Source organism: Poecilia reticulata, linkage group LG20 (assembly GCF_000633615.1).
Source record: "Poecilia reticulata strain Guanapo linkage group LG20, Guppy_female_1.0+MT, whole genome shotgun sequence".
NCBI classification, from domain to species: domain Eukaryota; kingdom Metazoa; phylum Chordata; class Actinopteri; order Cyprinodontiformes; family Poeciliidae; genus Poecilia; species Poecilia reticulata.
Genome location: NC_024350.1, coordinates 15,795,390 through 15,801,724, shown reverse-complemented (window position 1 = coordinate 15,801,724; position 6,335 = coordinate 15,795,390).

The following is a 6,335-nucleotide window of genomic DNA, read 5'->3' as shown; positions in this document are numbered from 1 at the left end:
AAAAAAAAAAAAAAAAAAAACACCCTCCCCCCTCTCTGAGACCAGCAGCCAATCAGCATGTGGAGGAGCTGGTTTACTTAGAGACCAAAGAATCTGTGTGGTGATATGACATCATCAGCTGCCCAATAAAAGGACAGGTCACTTTTCCTTCCCTTCGTCTGCCCACCCCCCACCTGTAACAACGAGCAGAAATCCCAAAAACATGTTACATACATTTTTTTCCCCTTTGTCTTAATACAAACATAGGATTCTTGTAGGAGTACATTCCAATGTTACTTTCAATAATTGTCTTTTAGTTAAAACCTCATTCACTGGGTCTCTGTTGCTCTGCACTGAGACAGGCACGATTTCACATATTAAGCATCTTCCCTCCACTATCTTCTCTTTGTCTTGTCACCGTGACAAGAAATGTTCCGTCTTGAATGCTTCCATTCATCCACTGACAAACAGGCACTATGTTTGGGCTCCCCTCACCACATACTGTATGGCTTCTCTCTGCTGGGCTAAGTGCGTTTAGCTTCAGGGTCTAAAAAAAACAAGAAAAACATTCTGCCAGTTTCTTTTTATTTTTCAACTTGGCAATATCACATGAGTGTCTGACTAATGCACTATGGATTGTCTCTGAGGATACTTGTTCTATGTTTTATTCATTGGTGTGGTGTGCTATAGACTACCTCTGACAAAATCCTATTGATTTTTCTGATAGACAATTAAAAGAAGAGCTATACTCAGGACATTGACAGCTTGGAGTGCCTTTATATCTGGTTCATAACTGTTTAAATGAAACAATAGGGAAGCAATGAATAGCGGGTCTCGGTAGTTATCAATCAGCTTCTTGCCCCTGATTCGTTTTCACCTGCACAGCGCGACATTTATGGCGGCTGTTCTAATATTAACTTGCTTTTATTAGGACTGAGTAGTTTTAAAGGTTCTTTATTTTGATTGCCATCCTTGCTACTGTATGTGGTGTCAGGTTAAATGCCTTCTTAAGCTTTTCTCCTTCAGTACATGTGGACAGTTTTAGAGAACCTGCTCCCTAACGCGTGAAGATCTCTAAAGTGAATGACAGGTTATCTTTGCGCTCAGTTTGATAGGTGTCTTAGAAACATGGGCTTCTATGTCATATCATTCGAATAGCCCAGATATTTAGGAAGTTAAATTATTAATACAACATGACACTTTCTAGACAATTTAAAAATAATTATTCTTTAACACTGAAAGTCTTTCAAAAATCTCCTATTTAAGAACACATTTCTTTTGAGGACTTTTTATACATGCATATGAAATAATATTTTGTCATCACCAGGAATCCCAATGAACGTAGAAGGTGCTATATTTTATTTTTGTTTTATCCTTCCTGTCAGAGCAGAATTGACAGCAGGGGGAGTTGTGAACGATGACGTTGAGTTTCCGTGCTGTAATCTGTAATCTGAATTTAATTAATCCTTCTCATAAAATGCATATGCATATCTGCATGTAGCCTAAATGTCAAAGCTGTGTAGGCGGATACAGAGAAGATGTAAAATGTTGATTTATGCAGAAAAAAAATAATCTCTGCTGTTACAAAATGTAGCATAGTAAATAAATTGTTATTCTACTCGAGCCAAACTAACACATAAATTGCTATGAGTCTTTATGGTGTTCGAGCAGATCGTTTTGGAAGAATGTGTCTCCGTCTTTGTTGAGATCATTATAATTTAAGCTGAAGGAGAGTGGAGCGCACTTGCAGCTGAAGGTCATTTACAGAAAGCCTGAAGCCTATTCCGTACAAGAAATGTAGTAGTTTTATCCACTTTGAGCCACTCATTCCATTTTTAGGAGGTAATTATGAACAACTAGTCTAAAATAGGAAACAAAATGAAGGATGAGGACCAAACCTGAAAGAATACACTTCAGAACGAAGGACAAAACCCTTTTAAACACCTAATACAAGTAATAGATGACTCATTTTCTAACCTGTCTGTCTGCTGTGTGACAAGTTTTCATCTAATAGCTACTGAAGTTTGTTGATCTTTCCCAAAATGCAATATTTGATCGTTTTCACAGATTCAACCAAACAGATGTGGTTGAACAGATTTTTCTCCTTAGTTAATTTATCCACTTTATGCCACGTTTTCAGCTGATTATTCTTCGGAATCCAGAATGGTATTTAATGTATGCAAAACGATGTTATCTTTGACATTATTGTTTGATCGATTAAGCAAAAAGGGAACATGCTGTGTGTCTGTGTAGCCGTAACGAAGCACCTAAAGACACTCTGAAATGGGTTCTTTACTAAAGTGCCCCTTATGTGCCGACACAAGACTTATTCCTCCCTTGGGTTTAAGTCCCTTTTCCTCACTTGAATAATTCATGCATCATTCTTGAGTGGCTTCGCAAATCGGAAAATCAATTACTTTGATAAAAAGGGAACAATGGGTGTATTGAAAACACATTAAAACGAGGAGGAAAACTCTAGGAGGTGTTCAGAAAGTTGTGAGAATGACCAGTCAGAGATGATCTGGTGGCCCCAAAGCAAAATGTAAAACTGGAAAAATTCCTCAAGAGATTTTGATAGAGTTTGCTACGTGGTACATGTTACCTTTTCAAGCTTTCTGTATCTTCTTTGCTCCCCATACAAAATCTGGGAAGTATCTTTGGAAGGACAAAACCATGAAAACGTGAAATGTTTTAACCTATTGGATATCTGTGAGCTTCATTTTGAAAATCTGATGTATTTTTTTCATCAGCACTTTGGTACCATTGACTTGAGTACTACTGTAATGCCCTTTATTGAAGCCAATACTAAAGCTTTATTTTGAAAGGCTATTTTAATTGTTTTTCCATTTACCTTCTTTGTGACTGGTTTTGTTATGAAGGTAATGTAGAACTTAATTTAATCCCTCCTATGATAGATTTAGACTTATTTTGAACAGTATCTGTAACATTCATTTATCAAAATACAGATTAGTTACTATTTTGATCATTGGTTCAAAACCAGAAAATGTCACCAATTACGTTCATAACATGTTAAAAATGTTACATAGTAAAGAATCCAAAAGAGTCTATTTATATTCTATTGCTCTGGTTATTATTTAAAATACTATGTATAAGACTGAGTTTTTTATGTATCAATAAGCTTTATTTTGAAAGTCCAAATTAATGCACTTGTTGATTGCGTGTGTCCAACAATTAGTAGTTTAAAACCCAGTTTAAAACCCACTATTAAGACTTTTGAAGAGATTTATTTGCTTTATTCTAAAAGCAAACAAAAAAATAAATCTCTTCATCATTGCTGGTCACAGACTTTACATAAAAGAGTGACGCTTATCTGGGGACTTCATCATTTCAAACCCATCATGTTACTACCACGTTGATCACATGCAGTGTCTCTGGTTGCCCTGGCGATACCCACTTTTTCTGGAAAGCAGGCAAGAGACAGAGAGAAAAGGTGCAAATAGTTCAGGTATATGTGAGTAAATGGAAAACCTCAAAATAATCCGTAGAAACTCCGATTTAGAAGATCAGAGGAATTTTCCCAACAAAGGATTATTTGTTCCTTTTTCTTTGCAATAGTTTCCACACTCACTTTAGTCTGATATATAAGGTTTCTGTTGCCACTGAAAGGTCTAATCATAACTGACAGCCCCTTTCAATCACTCGCCTCAGCAGTATCTTGGGTGATGAGTCACAGGACTGAGTTAAACCTCCTTTTCACATGAGCCCTTCAAACAGCCCACTTCATCACCGAGAAGCTGTGATCGTTGTAGACCTCTAAGCTGTCATCGCACGCTCCTAAATGGTTGTGAAACCACTGTCAGTCTGTGCTTTGAGCAGCAGCGTTGTTGGAACACATGCCTTCCAGAATTTACTACTCTTGATGGCTCTTTGCTTTGCCCAGGAAATCAATATATGGCAGCTTTGTGCTTTATGACTGCACAGCAGTTCTACAAGACGTAGTGCAGGAAAGAGCACGGAGATATTAGGTGAGATGAGAGTCAGACAACAAAAGTGAAACCCTACCTCGGCCTATTTTCCTTTTTTGACTGCAGCACTTCCTCATTGCTCTGTTTACATGCGGCTCACGTGCTTTCAAAGAAAGACAGAGGGAAAAAAAAAATTCTTCTGAAACGGATACCAAAATATTAAGAATGATTGAAAACAGAAACAGAGATGAATAGGTTATGGGATTTAGACAAAATCCCAATTTAGTTGCAGTTCTCATTGAGTCTCAGATGATCATTTTTAGGATTTTAGAGGCATTAAGCTTTTTCTGCTTTGTCATTATTGTAGTTTATTTCTGTGCTGGAAAAACAAAAACCGACTTCTGAACAACTGGAGATGAGATTCTACCCTACTGTAGTGGAAACCCCTTTTCGTCACAAGGAGAGGGAAATCACACGCTGCCGTGTTTCCCGTTACAAACTTAGCACTTCCGTCTTTCGGTTTTTCATTGTGTGTGTTGAAATTTCAAAGCGCACAGCCTGCTACAAAACAGCAATGCTGAGAAACAGAAAGCTAGCTTACTGGATTTACAGAAATTGATATCCTGTGTGTATTTAGAGGAAACTTTGGCCTTACGCTCACAGTTAATCCCTTGATAAAGCTTCCAACAGGAACTCTCTCAGTAGATAAAATGCAATAAACCAAATTGTTAATAGTTTTGCTTGCAGAAACGTATCTGTAAATTCTTCTGGATTTACCTTGCACAACATGTTGAATCGAAATGTGAACGCATGCAATGTATTAGTTGCAAAGGACAGATTTTTTTTTTTTTTTTTTTTTTTTGCAGCATTTGGTGTGTTGTCATTTTTCAAGTGCCATGCATTCACACTCTGCATGCCAATAACTTATTTGGCCAGTTGCATGGATTCTGATCGCCCACACTTGATATAGATTTTAGCCATTGAGATTCAAAAAAATTCACAGAGAAGTGGTGGGAGCATGATGTTGATGAGCGAACTCAAAGGCATTTTAAGTTTCACTGTGGTCAACACTGCAGTTAATCCTTGAGCCATACAACAAGAAGTTTCTTTAAGAATTGATTAGAATTGCCCTGAACGGCTGGTGAAATCTCCATAATATTAAAGTTTTTATAACCTCAGAATGTTGTGCAGAGGAGTTTTCTCTGAACGCCTGTCAATAAACTACATGATTTTCTTATATAAATGTCCTTATTTTAGTCATTCAGAAATTCAAAAAGCTTTGAGATTTTTGAAATAACCCCCTGGTTGTTGTAAATTTGGACTGAAGTATTAAATTCAATACTGAAATGTCTAGTTTTATGCTTGGAATCTAGGTTTCAGACCCAAGTTTCATCCTAGGTTTGAAACCTAAGATGTGAAAACAACCTCTGTCATAATATAACATTATCCACAGTGATTATTGTTGACATGTAAATGTACTTTATTAGAACATTTTTGTGTTCTGTCTATTTGGTTTTGGATCACATTGGGGAATCTCTTTCATAGTTTAATTACTGGCTGTTATGATGTTGGTAGTAAGAGACCTGTAACTATTGATAAAAATTTTATCTTTCATCAATTTACTTAATATTTTTGAACATGTAATTTCTCAGTCAGTTTTGAAACTCCCTTTTTCACCAGTAAATACTGTGTAAAGTAGGATTGACATTAGCAACTTTGTTTTGAAGATTTGTTTGTTTTGGTTTCTTTTTCTGGCAAATAACCCAGATTGCCTTAATTGGTAGCTCCCAAAGGTTTATTTTTCTTCTAATCTTATTATTCCAAGTGAAATATAGTCATTTTAGTATTGATTCTTAATAAATATTCGTCTTAGAGAATATACTGAATTTTCTGTGCATTTTGTGGTTGTAACAAACATTCTGTAGAATGGTATAGAATTCACCCAATCAGACTGATATTTATGTACATATTTTGACGTGCCATATCAATGCTACAACAACTTTTATATTTGATAAGAATTAATCAGATTAATTTGCAAACTGGCAAACTGTAAAAATGCATCTAGATTTTATCCCAAAAAAAGCATCTAAACATATAGCTTGCCCTACTAATGCACTCACACTTGAATCTAAATCTCCAAATTCTGACTAATCTTACTGAAAAGTTACAAAAATCTGATTCAATACTGGCGGCACCTGAGCCACTGGTTCAAATGTCAGCTGATGATAACAACTCAACACAACTCTACTCAATAAAATTCAGACCTTCCCCACACACGTGTGTAAAACTCTTTTTTTTAAAAACCTGTTTTCGACTGTGTTGTACCATACAGTGTAACCTTGCCATGTGTTCACATGGGCAATCAAATTGGCTCTAACTTGTTAAAATTTCATCTTTTTTTTTTGTTTTTTTGTGCAACAGTAGTTGCTG